This window comes from Anser cygnoides, chromosome 8 (assembly GCF_040182565.1).
Source record: "Anser cygnoides isolate HZ-2024a breed goose chromosome 8, Taihu_goose_T2T_genome, whole genome shotgun sequence".
Taxonomy (NCBI): domain Eukaryota; kingdom Metazoa; phylum Chordata; class Aves; order Anseriformes; family Anatidae; genus Anser; species Anser cygnoides.
This window is the reverse complement of record NC_089880.1, coordinates 20,069,439-20,087,154: the sequence shown is the minus strand read 5'-3', so window position 1 is coordinate 20,087,154 and position 17,716 is coordinate 20,069,439. Positions and strand designations below refer to the sequence as shown.

The 17,716-nt window shown below is 38.2% G+C and overlaps 1 protein-coding gene across 1 annotated transcript in view; it reads left to right on the top strand.

The window, feature by feature from the left end:
- ADGRL2 (adhesion G protein-coupled receptor L2) overlaps nucleotides 1-17,716 on the top strand; it is a 386,104-nt gene that overhangs the window by 65,194 nt on the left and 303,194 nt on the right. The window contains exon 2 of the mRNA XM_067001837.1: nucleotides 8,689-8,748. The gene's annotated coding sequence lies outside the window, so the exon portion shown is untranslated. The remainder of the gene's footprint in view (nucleotides 1-8,688; nucleotides 8,749-17,716) is intronic.

Here is a 17,716-nt window from a genome sequence, read left to right as displayed (position 1 = left end):
ACAGAACCTTTTTTTTTTTCTGAATGCATATAATTACAAAAATATCTGAATTAGTTCTTACAATTTTTAGCCTCAGTGTATCAGACCAATATTTGTCAAACAGGCTCATGGCTTACTCCAAGTGATTTTAGCTATTCCAATGGGGCTAGTTACAGTGTGAATTATTACTCAGCGTGAGTAAAGAGATCAGAATTAAGCCCAGATACGGTCAGAAGGCAAAAGTGTTTTGTCTGATTTTCTATGATAGATCTGCCCTGCTGCTAACTCCCTGGTCTTTCATTTAGTTTCTTTTTAGAGACTTTTGTTAAGACTTCCAAGGAGTCCTGAGAGGACAATTGAGCTTTATATTTTGTTTTTTTTTGTTTTTTTTTTTTTTTTTTTTGCAGAAGCAGAGAAAAACAATCAAGTTGCTGGTTTTCTGGTAGTGTTGATTTATTTTATGTTCATCCTGCAAATATTCTTTCTGAAATTTACTTTAAAAAAAAAAATCAGTTGGGCTTTGAGGGGGAGCTTCCAGGTTAATCTACAGATAACACAGCATAATGATCAGACCTTACAGCAGGGAGAGTTATAGCATCTGTTTTATAGGGAAATGTTTCTATCTGAGAATGTCCCCATTCAGAAAGGCTTAGTAACTAAAAAAAGCAAATGGTTTTTCACAAGATGCTACAAAAATGAAACAAACCATTTTAGGCCATGAAGCTGGTGGGCCATTTGCTGGTCTCGTTGGTGCAAAATGACCTTTCTGACTACCTGATGGCTTTCCCTGGAGAGGCCTTAGGCTCCAGTCAGCACTCCAGGTCAAGGCCCCTGGCTACAGCTAGCTGAGCCTCTGGGTTAGCACCCAGGCCCAGCCTCCAGCAGGTTGGGGCCTTCCAAACCCACCCTGCTCCCAGAGAAAGCCCCTTTTCTGGCTATGGGAATAGTTCGTCTTGTCAGTAACTCCTTTACTCTCTTGCCTGCTTTAGTGCTTGCAATAAGCAGCTACAGCAAACCAGGGGAATCTGTGTGCGCGCTCTAAGATGGCCGAAAAAATTTACGGCCTTTGGAGCCAATGGGACTAAGTTTGCTCAGGATCATGCCCTTAGTTAGCGTCCTGCAGCAAAAAGGCCTAGAGTTTAGTAAGGAAACTCTCTCAGGGATTTATAGTATTGATGACTGTAACCAAGCCTGGCAGCCCTTGGATCTTACAGCTCTCTCTGGGCCTAATCAAAGGCCATTGACGTAAACTAAAACATTTGACTTCAGAGAGCTGTGGATCAAACTCTGCGTCTACACTGACTGAATTTGCCCTCCCCTCAGACACAACCTCACTTTAAATTCTTTTTTTTCTGACAGGCCTGTAGCCTCATTCCTCTCTCTTAAGCTGGGAGGGCATTTCATTGCTCTCTATGATGCCCAGAAGTGACTTTTCACTTCTCATGGTGCAGTTTCACATCATACCTAATTCAGTGTAACTGCTGGCTGACACCAAAAGTCCCATCCCTGTTTACCTTATGTCAGGTTCAGATACTATATGATCTTAGCAGGATAATTAGACATAAAATTAGCCTAATCCCCCCTTTCTCTCAGAAAGGAGCCACTGTCCTTTTAGCAGTTTTCCACGTTTGCCGTGCATCAGTGGGTGTGACTCTGTGCCCTGAAAGTCTCAAATTATGCCAGGGACATTATATAAAAGCAAAGTAAATTTGGATTAAAGCAGAGAACCTAGGCAGAGAAAACATTAAGAAGAATTCAAATGAAAATGATATGAAAAATATAACCAGCATACAGGACCTCATCTTGAAGTATTAATTAGATGCTGATCCAAAGAGAATGGTTATAATGGATATTGAGTGTGAAAACTATACTTAATGTATGTTATTATACTTACTGTGATTCCCCTCTTTATTTTTTATTCTCTCTCAGCTCAGTTAGCTGTCAGTCAACCTTTAGCATCTTGTTGAAAGGAACTTGTTCTTGTTTTTCAGCGAAGTGTTCCTGGGCTGATACAATGTCACAGCAAACAGGGGAATGTCTCTCCATTTTTTTCCTCTTTGTCCTGCAGACCTTGGTGTTTTCTTTCAAGCCCAGTTGTTAAGGCTTTGTTCGCAGGCTTTTACCACAATCTTTTGCCCAGGCATTATGCATAAATAACTTCAGATTTACATGATTAGCTTATTTTTTCTTCACTTCAGATAAACTCATTTTAATATCTTCTAATTTAGATGGTGTAAATGTCATCTACTCACCTGTTACTCCCATTTCAAAGTATACCCTTGAACCCTTTTACTCTGGGTATACGTGTTTTAAAAATAAAAACTCCTAAAAAGACTGTAATATCTATCATTAACTTCCAACTTCCAGCACTTTCAACATGTCTTCCTACCACTGTTGAAAGTCTAAGCAAATGACTTCAGTTTCCCTTGACACTGTAATGAGTAATTCATCATGTGTCTTCTCTTCTCATTGGTTTGAAAATTAAAGCTTTGTCTTTAGCTATAAAATGTGTGACATATCTCTCTGACAGATGAAGTTCATATTACATTCAAGATAATCCACTGTTTCAGAGCTCAGGTTTTGGGATTTCATGAGTTTGGAAGCAGACTTGCATATAAAAGTTCATAGTAATTGAACCTTTTACTGATGTTCAGTAGAGACAGTATTCTTTATTTTTATAGGCTAGTTTACTGTTTCGATTTCTTTATTTTGGAAATACGTTCGAACTTCAAATTGCTCAGAAAAATTAGGTTACAGAACAAACATTAGAATAGTTAATTATTAAAGTTGGGTTGAAACAATTTCAAATATAGAGCTCACGAGAATCCTTACTGAAAAACGTTTGAAGTTCTGCATTCTCTCAGTAAAATATCTTACGCTTGCTGGATAGCTTACAACTGATCACATTTAATCTACATCAGAGCAGAACAGGCAACCACAAGAAACTAAGTCCTGTAGGTATAGTCATAGAGCAAAAGGAACTGCTAGTGCCTTCATGAAAAGATTCACAGGTGACTGAGAGATAACTGCGGTTTCTAAAATCATCAAGAATCAAGAGGGCTTTTTTAGTTGTCGTATCTTTTTCACTTTGTACCTTCTATTTCAACTGGGACAAGTCTTCCAACTTTCATCAGGGATGCTAGAGGTTTAGACTGTATACTGTAACTTATTATTCAAGTAAATAGAAAAATATATTGGAATGTTTTTTCTGGTTAATTGGTTGGAAGAAGATAAGGTCTTTGCCACTCTGTTCCTTTGGAAAATTACAGCTATGTGAATTTTATGCATTCGTGGCTGTGAAATTGTCAAGTTGATGGTAAAAATATGTAATATGAAGTGCGAATGGGTACCAAATCTTCATGACAGCAGCACTTTTCATCACTCTTCCTTGAGAGTTAGTTATTTCTTTGTCTTTAGAAAGTAAATCTACTATAAGTAAGGATTTGCTAACAATATACTGTTTATAAATTGCATTAGGTGGACTTAGGAGATCAGAGAATCTGGAGTGTAAAGGCGGAGAAGATGCAAAAAGATTTCCTTCACTGTCTTTATATGGCTGCTTCTGGAAATTGGTATATCAATATAATAATCCCATTGCTTCCACCTCTCAGCTATGACCTCCACAAAGGAAGAAGTCCAGGGAAATACTAGGACTAGAAATAGGGTGAAAAATATATACTTTGCACAAGGCCTTCTATATCTTCTTTCTCTTCCATTGCAATGCTTAACAACTCTGCCCATAAGGGAGGAAGTACAGGGATATCTTTAAACAAAAGTGAATGTTCCCCAAAGATTGAATTTTGTCTGTATCATCCCCAAAGAAAATTGTGTAGAGCTGACTTCAGATGTAAGGACAATAGGCCCAGCAGCACTTTCACCATTTGGCTCCATACGGGGATTTGAACCTTTCACTCTGTTGACTTCGTGTTGTCCTAAGCTGCCTGTCCAAGTCCCTAGCCTTTCTCTCTCCCCTTTTTCCCCTTGATGTCTTTCTTCCTATAAGTGAATCGATGCTGTTGAAGAGGAGAAACAAGAAGGTGGGGAGGAGAGGAGGTCTGTGCTTTTCAGGAGGAAAATGTTTATGGAAGGGATAGAAGTGGAGGAAAATACTGTATGCTTTAAGGGGGTTGAGAAAGATCTGCTATCCCTAAAATGAAGATAGGGGAGACACCTCTCTGTGTACAGTCTCCTTGTATTTCCCTAGGATGCCGTTAAGCACTCTGGCACAGTCATGCCATGCGCACACACTGACCTTTCCAAGGAAGCAGCACCTCAAAAATCCCAGTGGTCCCACCATGTCAACACAACCCAGTTGAGTTTTGTCTTCATCACTGAGGAAAAACTTGATCTGGGGGCTCCCATGTCACATGCAGAGTGGGCCAAAACATGCAGTCTCATCACACCCCACACACTTCTAACCCAGTATAGGGACTTTACTGGACTAGGTTTAGTTTTAAATTCTGCCAGACAGCATGAAAACTCTGGTCAGAATAAAACATATCCAATAGGCTATATTGAGTACAGCTACTTTCACACTATTCTGTTTTTCAAATACTTTGAAAGGCTTTTTATGAGCTCAAAGCAGGACAAGAAGTTTTAAAATTACAGCATTGATGCAAATAGGATTTTTTCTGTCTTCCCATCAGTTCTAATTACATGGCTTCTCAAAATCAGTGCTTTCCTTCTCAGAAGCCATGTTAGTTGCTAAAGACATGGAAACTAATCATCCCAAATAGCTGCTTCTGTTGCTGGAAGACTCATGGATTCGCTTGCAGTGAGTTTCTCTTGATTCCATATATCCTCTGTTGGGAAAAAAGTAGGGAAAGAAGGTATCTTGCATGCTAAAAGCTTCTTCATATCCCCTTATTTAAAGTGACATGGAGTAAGTGTGAAACGTTTGCCTTTATCGGAAAGAAAAATTTAAGCTAGAAGATTTATAAGTTGCCTTGATTTTTACTGGAAAGAATTCTTAGGCCTCATTCTGGGAGTGTAAATTTCACTCTTAAGTGAAGCTGAGAGCACATTATGAGCTTTCTCAGGGTGTTTTGCTCTCCTTACCTGATTCCACTGGGTCTTTTGAATCCAAGTATTGCATTCATACATTCATAGCTTCCAAAAAATCATTGCTTTGAACCTTTCCTTTGGGTCTCCTTTTTCTTTTAACATACCAAGTGTGTTTGTTTTTTAATTATTATGTCAGTGTGTATGACCAGTGAACAAAAAGCCCTATCAATTTCTCTTCGCAATTTGATTATGAGATGGTTTTACTCAAAGCTGCTCTGAACTTTCTCCCTTAAGACAAATGAAATTTTCTCTTCAGCCATGGAAAAAAGACTACTGCTCTCCTACCCAAAATGAAATATTCCCTGGAGAAATACTGCAATGTGTTCAGAACGCTGCATTTTATCATCTTGAGAAACAGGCACCCAGTATTTCTTACAACTTCTATTCCAAAAAGATGAGGTTTAGGACTTAGTCATGGGGCTCGATTCCCTATTATCCTAAACCCTACATAGTAATTTACATGAGTGCAAGATTGGTACGAAATGCTATTGTATTAGAATGGTTGTACCGTATTGGTTTAAATATAAGGTGAGGTTATAAAAGACTGAAGGGGGGGGGAAGGGTTGGAAATAACCAACTTGTATATCTGCATTGAACGTGTGGCCTGTAACCATCTCATCTATTGTGTACTTCCTCCACCCCACACCTTCCCCAGAAATTTGTAATTTTAGATGGGAGGAGGTGGGACAAGTCTTGCAGTCAAAAGGACACCAAGTTCTTTACTGGGAATCAACATGTAAGGCAAGCCATCAGCAAGGCAAGTAGGCTATGGGATTCTCATGGGGCCGACCTGCAATGGGGAGGATAGCAATGGAGCAATGCCTAACATTTACTTTCTGTATTAGAAGTGGTCATTCAATTTCATAGTTTTTCAAAGTTAGGGAGATCTCATGTCATTTCCAACCAATGCAATGGGTGCAGGCAGTATGGGATAGGGTGCAGCTTTTAAGGGGAAATAATGGTCCCCGGTTTCTAGAAGAAAGAGCACAAGAAATCATTTTGTTCCATCTCTTAAATACCTGTTCATAGATTTTTTAAAGGGTCCACGGTGTTTCTACAGAAGAATGATGTAAGCATAATCTTTAGCAAATCGTAAAGGTGTTATATTTAAACTGTGGGTACATACATCACAATCATGCTATCTTTCAGGGAAAATGGACTAAATTATCCTGTACTGTATGAATGGATAAAATTACTGTGCCTTTCCTTTGTTATTAAATCTTGCCTAAAACTGTAAAATCACATGCTAAAATAAGTTATGTTTTCTTGAATCATTAAAGAAAAAAAAATCCATGAAAAAGAAACTGTCCTCTACAGGCCTTTAAGTTTAATGCTGACATGACTCTTTTATACAGCCTGTTCAAGATAAAGACACATAAAAGAAAATAGCTCTTGTTCTGTGTTGTAGATACTTGAAAAACATAATTTTAAAATAGCTGCAACCTTGAATCCTTGAGGAAGTTGCTTTCTAATACAATATTGTTTTAAGCACATGGAATTTAATTAACTGTTACCGAGCAGAGTGTTAAAGAAAGCTGTTGAACCCCAGCTTTTCTTGTCTTCCCCTGCACTTTGAAAAAAGACCATTTCTAAACAAGTGACCATTGCCAACCTGAGCCAGAGGGCAGCATTCACCACCTTATGATACACTGCAACTCCAGATGAATCTCAGCTACATCTTAACTCATCCTTCTCTGTTTGATACCAATAAATGTATTAGAAAATGAATTGCGTTGTAGGGCCTAATGCAGAATGGTTAAGTTAATAAATGATATTGCCATTAGTGTTCAGTTATAAATACATTTGAATTTTAAACTGAACATATGCCACTTCTTTGCTTGAAACTAGCAACTTTTGCTTTCAAAAAACATGTCCCAGACACAGGCATGCAGTAATAATACTTAGCATCAGGGCTGTCAAAACTTATAAAGAAGAGAGTATGAATAGCTCAGTTTTATCCATTAGATACACATATTAAAGAAGTTTCTTACTTCAGACCACACAGTGATCAAAACTGATACAAAAACAGCTCCTGTGTCTTAGCTGTAAGCTCGAATTAGTTTCTGATTTATTACTCTGGATATCAATTCCAAAATAAAGTTTTATTTTTGTGTTTGTTTTTTGCTGCAAAGCTGTTATTCTCTTTTTCTCTCCTTTGATAATATTAAATATCATCTCTCTTGTTTTAACGTCAAATTCTTGTAGCCAGTTTAGGCTGGAGAATTCGTTGAGTACCCAGTTATTAATAACTACACTTTTGTGCTCCCCTTCCCATGTCCTTATCTTAATAATTTCTTCTAATAACATGTTTTTGATCAGATCAGAAATGGAGGAAAGAATGGAAAGAATTTCTTGGCTCCCAGACACATGCAAAGCACCTTATTATTTATTAATTGTTATTATTATTTAAGACAGAACCACAGATAAGATAAACACATTTTCAAATAATAAAAATGAGTAATGAAACACTTGTCTGCTTCATTTGGCAAAGAGTAAGTCTGGGGCTGTTATCAAATACCAAGCATGAGTAGAAGAGAAAGTGGGAGAGAGAGAGGTGGATATAATGGTTGTGTGGGGATTGGGATACTGTGCTGTCAGTTAAGCCTGTGGAACAACAGGTTTAGCCCCAAAGCCAAATCCTGAAAGAACTTCAATAACTCCAGGGAAAATTTGCTTACCTGCATTAGCAGATAATCTAATGCTCTCTGTATTGATTTTGAGAAAACATCTCCAGATTTGAATGAGGATAACTGAAAGTAAAGCTTGACCAGAATTTCACAGATGATGATGATGAGAGAGGTTTCATTGTGTTTTGTTTCACAGCAACTGATGAGAGACTTAAATCTGCACTGCCTACGATCACTTTGAACCCATACGCAGCTGACTGTTGGCCACTACTTTGAAATTTAAGAGAAACTGAAATATATTTCAGGAGGTTTATTTCAACCACAGATATAAAACAATAGGGTCCCACTGAGAAGCTGAGAGCCTGCTCCTTTTAAAGGAGCACATGCCACTTCAAGAAATAAAGCATGAAAGGAAGCAGTGGTGTGCAAATCAAAATAAACCCTCTGCCTTTCTCACTGAATCTATCCTTGGGGAAGAATAGACTATAGGGCAAGAATTCAGACCTGTCTTTCTTCAGTCTCCTAAGGCAACTACTTTCTTTCCAGATGAGAAAGAAATTCAGTTTTAATGGTGATGGTGGCAGCCTTCCACTGAATGACCTTAATTTTCATGATCAATACAGGCAGGTGGCAACAATGCTTTCTTCAAATAACTAATTGCTTAGGATTAAGAATTGATTGTTGTTTTTTTTTGTTTTTTTTCTTTTTTTTCTTTTTTTTCTTTTTTTATAAACCCCTTCCACTGCTACATGGGATTTGGCAGTTCTTCACCTGCTCTCAGATACCAAACATATCTCCTGGATTCACTTTGCTAACCAAGGAAGAAAAGTCCCCCACATCCTTCCTTTTGCCAAATGAAGCTGATTGATTTCTGGACAACAATGTGATTGAATTTATTATGTTTTGTGTTTTGTGGGTTTGTTGTTGTTGTTGTTTGTTTTTTAATGCCCGTAATGCTTGTATTTTGAATCTACTAATACTTTGCACTCACTTGGTTTTGGTTTTGTCCTTCCTGCAGGTGACAGCACTCCAGGGATGTAACTCATTTGAAGCTAGGAACAAGGAGACCTAAGTCTGGGTAAGAGACTCATAAGGGACTGGAGGTCCTACTGTGGGAGAATCAATTTTGACTTCTTGTCAGTTTTTCCTTTGTCCTTTCCTTAAAGCATTTCCAATCAAGTTGGGATGAAAGTAGGCACCTTTAAATTTCATATGTGTATTTATCCACTAGATCAACTTGAATTTCCTCTGTTTCTGGCAATTTTCACCACTGGTGTTCAATGCAATGCCTCCTGTCAACCCTCTGAGCCTGTAAGCTAGCTCAGTACCCAGGCTGAGATCCCAGCATTCTAGCATGACAGGCTGCCACTTAAGCACTTAATTATATGTATGGAGACAAGGACCCACATTGTGCCCTTTACAGAAGAGTCACAAGGAAAAATAAAGTCCCATTGCCTTGCCAGCCAAAGGGATCTTTGCCAGCACCAGGTGGTGGAAAGCATGAGGCAAGTGAGGGGGTGACTCCTGGTGCTGCTTGTGCAGCAAGGGTAGCAATTGAAAAAATATGCTGTGTTTGAGAGAGAGGCCGGTAGCATTTGGTGTTTGGTGTCAAGGGGCTGAAAAGAGTGCCATGTGAGGCTGAAAAGCCTTGCAGGGGTTCCTAATGAACAATTTTCTGTGTTTCTCATGCTACTTGGATGATTGTACTTAGCTGGCTACTGTGCTGTTGCGTCCAGGTTTTGCCAAGTGGTTATCTTCCCGCTTGCATCTGTTTATTCTGTATTCGCCTCTCTGGTTGGATGGGCACAACCGAATATCAATGCAACTATTGGGATTTTTCAGTCTGATTGAAATAATCTCTCCTGGATTTCTACCAGTGGTCTAATTTAATTATCTTGTTTCAAATACCAGTTTAGTGGGAAATGCAGAGGAATGCAAATGTGAAATTCATCCATATGCGTAAATGTATATTGTGCTCATTTTATGCATTCCATGATGTCTGTTCCCAACTCCTCTTTTCTAGTGATGATGAGCAATCTCTGAGTCATTGAGCCAGGGACAACTGGGCAGTGAGTGAGTTTAGCTGTAAATGTAGACCTTGCAGACTTCCTGAAGAAGTTTAGTACCTTTGTGTAAGCTACAGTAGTACTCACTTTCCTTTGCACGTTAATGACATCACGCTGTAATTTCTTCTTACAGATTTTGGGGTTCTCCTATGTTAACAGAAGAAAACATATTTAAGTTTATTTGGAGATTCAAAGGACATATATATTAAGTTTGTGCTAAGTATGTAAATGTAATAGCTGAAAAATAATTTGTGAAATTTTCAAGGTTGAAATTTGGTATTCTGCATAGCCACTGCTTAGGATGTTGAGGCATCGTGATTTGTACTTCTGTGTCTCTGGTACAAATTTTTAGGAGAATAATAGCAACGTATTTGATGGCATACCTCTAGTGGGACTATTTGAAGTCATGCTGCAAGCTATATAAGACACTCTCTATGAAAGAGATAAGTGTCAATTTAAAGTAGAAAAGTGAATAATCACTGAGGTTAGTCCTTTCCAAGGTTTTGTTGTAGGTTATGTGATGAACACTCATCTTTTTCTTTTTTCCTTTTTTTTTTTTTTTTTTTTTAACTCTGGAACAAAACATTGTTTGAAACAATTATCTGTCTTCAGGAAGATGTGTCTGTTATGTGTTTAAGGAGAGATTTACTTTGTATTGCATGAGCTAGGTGCACAAATGGAGAACTGGTTTATAAATTCTTATGGTCATTGCAGAGATTCTACCTAATTCTTTTAATAGGAAGAATTATGACAAAGATTTTAAGCAGATGACTGATATCCACAGGGCAGATAATGTGGGCTCCAACTGCGTTTGTAATAGTTCACTTCTGTAAGTGAACTATGTTCTCTATTTAGAAAAAGAATGAGAATATGAAATATGTTGTGTCTCAGTGATTCTTCAGATTTCATTATATTGATCGGAGTAGAAGAAAAAGTCCTTCCAAACAGTAGATTTTTTTAAACAAATTCCCAGACTCAGTACTTTGCACGCTCCATGGAGAGGCTGTATACAATTATGTTGTGCTGGTAAAACAAGATAATACAATATAATCCCATTGCATTGTCACTGAGATAAAGCATATGATAACTTACTGTTTTAGTTGATCAGCAGGGTGGCCGAGTACAATGAATTCTCTTCTCCTGATTTTGGCTCATCTTCTGGTTTCTGAGGGACACAACAAAGAATAATGATGTAGTAGTGGTCTTCTTGCTTTCACCTTAACATGAGTATTGTAATAGTGTAGTCACTTGAGGGAAAGGACAGTGGTTCTGTGTACCACATGAGCAGCAATGGCATCAGATGCTGTAGCCTGATTCTGTATTGAAATGTTTGTCTTGTGTGGAGATAATTGCACAACATAATAAAAACACATTTGATATGCAGTCACCTCTAGTTTGTATAGAATTGTTACCATACCTAAAGATCTCCCTTCCTAACTCAGGTCTACTCTAAGGAGTAAACATAAATATCATAAGTCTTAATATTTTATCTCTTGGAATGTGCCATTCTGGACTATACCTGTTAATTGTTGCAAACATTTCCACAAAAGAGACAAAGGTTCCGCATCTCATCTACTAAACTTTTTTCTTCTGTCCAAGGAGAGCAGTCAAGCCACTGTATAATATTGAATATTTTCTCAGGGAAAAAAAAAAAAAGTCATGGGCTTCTTCTGCACTTCCTACATTTGATTTATTAAGAGCAGTTGTCTCCTCTCAGCTTGAGCAATCAGAGAGCAAACACAGGGCACCACCTTCATGTTATCCTGTTCTGTGCGAATACACTTCCCTGCTACCAGCCAGGGGTTTAGCCCAGGCTGCAGTGGTTAAATTTTTTGATGGAACCCCTTGCTAAAGTATTCTCAGTGCATAACTGATAATAGGGAATTAAGCAAGATGATACAGTCTGTTCTCAATGTGCTCTTTCTCCCTGAGGTGCTGTAAAAGAAATAATGTGAATTTCACAGGTAAGGAATGTATTCTCCCACCTCTTTCTTGCACCCCCGAGGCAGAGCATTGCACAAATCACTGTGCAGAACCCCTCTGAGCCACGCTTAGGAGGGCAGGAGTGCTTGTGCTGCAGTCTCAGACTAGGGCCTTGCATCTTCACTAGCAATTCAAATTAAACTCCCTAAAGTTTGTGGTGGTTAACGCAGGATGGGATCGCTCAGAGAACTTGCGTTGCACATCATAGTGGTATCCTTCAAAGGGTTCATGGTACCAGCCTCTTCCCCTCCTTCCATCCTTGAGTAAGCAGCATAGCGTGTCTGCCTCTGGGAAGGGCTTTAAAGATCAACCTCACTGCAGTTCTTTGGAGGCGGGGGGATCTTCTGCCCTTCTGAGGCCACCGAAAAGCAGCAAAACTATATTCCTGAGCCTATAATAGATGCAAATTGTGCAGATGAAGGAGAGAAAGCTCTAACAGCCGTTGAATGCAATCTGTGAACACTACTGTTTCATTTATAGTGATGCTACCTAGGCATTTGCACTTAAAAGGAACAATAAAGAGATGTCAGAACAATCGCAAGGCTGCAGAATTTAAACTGCGGCAAAGACATTTTGAGCCACGTGAAATGTTGCCTGCAAAAGATCTGCTTTTTCCGTTAGTTTTTGTTTTTACTGAAGGCTGTTCTAGTTCTCCTTGTTTTATGACACCGAATGGTTCATTTGCCTTCAAAGACTCAAGATGCAAAGAGGGAGGGAAACAAGTCAAAACTGCAATGACTAGTGAAAACTGCACAAAGTATGTCACAGCTCCTCTTTCTCTATTTAGTTTTGAAGTAGCTCTGCTGTACAACTAGAAGATGGTTGATTCACAAACTTGCCAGGCAACCTCTAGCAGGTAGCTGTAGAGCTACTGTAATGTTTCGGTGTTTATCTTGCTTACAGGACAAAAGGTCAATCCTCAGATGAGGCAGTCTTTGTAGGTATGTGTGTACGATGCTGAGGATCTGAGGTACTGTTGCCGTTTAGTCTTCTGAGTTCGGCATAAGTGAGAAAATGCACACTAAAAAAAAAGAAATATCTAGTGGCTGTCAACCAACAGAAAATTACTGATTAACAAAGAATACTGGGTTTGCATTTAGTGTCCTGTTAAAAGCACAATAAGCTGTGATTGTGAGCATGATTACCTACGAGTGTTGCTACTTACCAGCTGCGAATGTGAAAGCGGTGTGTATCTAGCAAAAACAAGGAAACAAGCATTTATTATTGTTGTATCACAATACATGATGTTCAAGGTGCCCTAATCCTGATAAATAAGAGCAAATTGCTCTTGTGTAGGAATAGTCTAAAAAGGAATATGTAGTTTGCACATACTGTTACAACATTTTTTTTTTGAAGGAGTAAAGCTGTATGATTGTTAGAGTAGGATTGGCTCTGTAGCTACGGCAGATTAAAATGCATTATAGGATCTGTTGTCGTTCTGGATCTTCAAGACTTCCTATGGGATGCTGTTATCTAATTTTTGTTAGTATCATTCATTTGAATGCCATTAGTGTTGAGAGGACCTGATTGAGACTCATTCATTGTAATCTATCTCTATCCCAAATATCTCACAGTTTAAGTAGACAAGATAAGCAAATAGCAGGCAAATGTCCTGCAGCTGAAGACAATTCCAGTTGCCTAAGTCCTTGTCCTGTATTAATGTTAGTTTGATTCTTTACACCCCGCAGTAAAATGAGAACATGCTGTTCTCATCTTTCACAAAACTTACAGCATAATTAATGGTAGTAAAATGCTCTAAGAGCCTTCTAATTGATATATTAGAAGTTCAAAGTGATAGTGTTTTTCATACAATATGGATTTGAACTGTGTGAGTGTTTTGAATCAGTAGCTTTTAGTGAGAAATGTATTTCCCAGGGAAAAGAGGTGGGGGGTGGATGGAGCAAGAGTATTTGTTTTAATAGTTCTGTCTGCATGTGTGTCTGTACATGTGAGTGAACAAGAGATCATGCAGGGCAAAACGTACCATAAATGCTGTGAAGTCTCATACAATTGTGTCAAGCAGTAAACCCAAATGAACTTGCAAAGTCATGCACTACTTCAATTTTGGAAAGGAAAAGCTGGCTTTGAAGCCAACTAAATCAATCCCTAGTTCAAATTAAATTTGGAGTATCCTGTGAAGCTCCAATACACAACTCCAATAACAATCAGCACTTAAGGTGCAGGCAAATAATGTTTCATTTAAAAGAAATTGAATGAGGATTACTGACGGAGAAAGTTTTTGGTTCTGTTTTGTCATTAAAGTCAAATTGTAGCATTATTGTCTTAATCCCATATGTCTCAATCATCTCTCACTCCTTCTGTTTCTTTAATGCACAAAAAGCCTTGTGCATGGTTGGTCTTGTGTCTTCATCTCATTAAAACCTTGCCATGCAAATGTATCGTAAGTGTTGCCTAAAGACTTCTGTCTCATGCAAAATTTAGTTTAAACTCTACTGGCATCAAATAATTTGTTATGCACAAACCTTCTGTTTGGTTTGCTGACATTCCTTCTTAGCTGGCTCTCATGGTGATTCATTATCTTGTGATATAGATTTCCAAGTATCATCTTTGTATTGATTTTTATATCTTTAATAACCACTCCACAGAAGATGGCTCCACTTGGTGTCATTGATCGCATCAAAAATTCAAGGCTTACAGAAATACTAGAGGGCTAATTGGTAGCAGAACATTTCAGACTTAATCTTAATGCAGTCTTAATCTTCTGCACTAACCTTACTTGAAGATTTCCTTATTGAGGCTAAAGGGAAACTAGTGAATAACTGGAAATTACCTGGTGAGAGCAGGTAAGACTGTGAGGATCGTAAATGTGGAAAACTGAGATAACAAAGATTAGATTTTAAAAACAACTTTATTTTTTCTCTTCCCCTCTACACAAGTATCTTCCTAACAAGAGGGAGTATATAATTCTCCCAGCTGTGTGGAAATACAGGTTTACTGCATTACGTACTGTGCAGTAGGCCAAATGTGATTTAGTTTCTGACTTCATTTAAATAAAACAATTATCTGACAAGTTCAAAAGTGTGTGTCGTAGGTTTCACCCTTTTCAAAAAGGAGTGATCAAAGACAGGTAATTTTCATCTTTAATTTCCTATGTTAAAATTAAGGTCTCTGCATGTACACTTAACAACAGTCAGGTCTTGGCTAGGTGTGAATTTAGGATTTTGTAAAGGTGGGCCAGAACAGCAATCTGGAAATCCTTCAGTCTGTTTAATTTGCTCTAATTTGTTGTTTAAAGCTTCTGTCTCTTGTTACGGTCTTTCAGCAACATGATCTGTCGATGACAAGGAGGTGTTATGTGTATCCATATTTTTTCATGACTGCATTTGTGACACTCTTTCACTAAGTTATTTTCCAGGATTTTGCACTGCTGAGTTATATTCTAAAACTGGAAAAAAAAAATGGAAATAAACACACTGAGATACAAGGGATGGGTTGTGTAGAAAATCCAGTGATAGACGAAGAACGTGCAGAGACAGCAACACATTTAAACTATGAAAGATAATTTCTCAAAAAAGCTGCCCTTGTAAATTATTAAAAAGCTGTTTTAAAAAAAAAAAAAAGTGTCTCCCAACAGCCACATGGTCTGTGGATTAAACATAGCAAGGCAGATTGTCCAGCTAGTACTAAGAGTATTAATCAAGGCTACTCAATCACTTCTTGCCAGTAAAAGGCATTGAGACAGCACCAGGTCTGCTAGTTCAGTCAGGCGCTGCATGCCATCTGTGCAATGGGAACTGCCTGGTATGCTTCCTAAAAGATTAGAAGAACAGTTAGAAACATGGGATCTCCCGCAGGAATGTAAGAGACATCATACGTCTGGGACTTCACTGGGAATAGGAATAAAATGTATTCATAGAGCGGGTTGGAATAATCATGGTCACTTTTAGAAAAATTTCTGGGTATATCTTTGTCCATACGCACTCTCTGTGGTAAGCAGACCTCTTTTTGCACCAGACCCTATCAAATCTTTCAGTTTAGCATTAGTTTCTTATGAACAACCTAAATTTGGAGCTGGCTGTAAGAAACTCACATTATTCTCACAAAGCCCAGTCGAAAACACATTACACGGTTAATGCATCCATACAGCCCGCATGCCTTTATGTTGCTGTTGTCACTCTCAGGCTGATAGGAAATTGTCCACATCAACCAAATCTTCTCAAACAGGAATCTAACAGTTCTTTTCATTTCAGTTTTGTATTGTGTTCGTCACTATTACTTGACTGAGGAATGTATTCATGGAGTAAGCCGAGCAGTCGAGGAAATGCTAGTGCCTTATTTCTAGAGAGAAGGCCAGAAAACTAAGCAGTCAGTCTGTGCACTGCTTGTTCGCAGTGGTGAACAGTGACTCCCAGAAGTTTTGTCCAACCCTGCAGAACAATTCAAATGAATAATTATGAACTTATTCCTTAGCCATCAGCATTGCTGATGGGATTTATGCTTTGGCCCAGGATTGAGATAGGTTATTCAATGAGGGACAATGGTAAAGGTGGAATGTGGTCTAAAACTACTGACTTCCAGCCTTGTATTTTCCTTTTTCTTTGTTGAGAATTGGCTTTGACTTAAAAATAAAAAAAGTATATACATTCAGTGGTATTTAATGTCGACGTGATATGCCAGATACTTGCACCATCTATCAATCATCAAACAGAAAGATGCAACATATTGACAGAATTTAAACAGCGGAATACTTGTACCTGATTTCAAATATAAACACAGGGAAACATCTCCTCTTTGCCCCCTGCAGCGATGTAATAGAAAAGGCTCTGAAAAGAAGCGCCAGAGCAAACATGATCCAGATGTCTATCTCTGCTTTTCTGTCCTCTTACGACTTTGCAATTTTTTTGTCTAGCTATATTATTAATTTTTCAAAGATGGAGAGAAAATTATCCAAAAAGCTACTTCTGATTCCAGAAAAAAAAAAAAAAAAGCAAACACTGGAAAGTAAAAGCTGAAGAGATGACTACTTTGCTTTCATTTCTACCCAGAATGTTTTTTATTCCATTCATTGTTTTGATTTCAGAATGCTTCGGGTTTTAGGAGAAAAGCCCTATGTTTTTCTGCATTAGTTACATGCTATGAGAAAAAGGAAGAAATTTGAAGTAGAACTTAGTTTTTTAGTATCATTCTTTAGATATATCCCTCACTTTGTCCACCTGCCAGTGTTCATAGTTCACGGCAAGTAGCTGTGAGGCCTGGTTGTGCTGCAGGACGTAAGAGTAATTCCCATTGATTTCAATGGGTATTACATGCATCCTGCAGCGGGGGAGTAGGACCCTCAAGTTTCACTGAATAGCAAATAGTCATGTAAAATCCACGGGTCCTATTCTTTCACTGCAGGATATGTTGAAGTCAATGGGAGTTACTGGTTAGATGCTGTGATGGGAAAAACTTATCCTTATAAGATAAAGCTGTCCATTCATTGTTGCATTTAGATTATTTTTTTCAAAGATGACAGTAATCTCACTTTTTCTGTAGAGAATATATTAGCTTCTGACCTTCTTCTTTCTTCCATTTCATCATTTAAAATATATATATATATATATTCCCAAAGAATGCATGTACAAAGTAAAAGGCAATGGAAGAAATGGGAGAAAACTGAATTTATGAAATCACTATGATTTTAGCACAGATGACAAGCAACCCTTTGTAAATGACTGAAATGTGGTTATTCACTGGAAGGGCTCTCTGCTCATGCTGGGTGTCTCAGCCCAAATATCCAGCATTAATGCTACTGATCTAAGGTGATCTAAATAAGGAAATAGAAGTTGGAAAATAGATACAGAATTTGGAATCTGTGTCTTAAACTTTTTCTTATGGCTTGGCTTTGGAGGCTGAGTTCTCATCAAATCAAACTTTGCACCCAAAGCAGATCTCCTCCTTCATTAGCATGTTATAACATGAGCTGAAGGAAAGGGTTTCTTTTTCTCCCCCTGCCTTCTCCAACTCCTCCACCCCCGAGTCCTCTCCTTGCTAGTT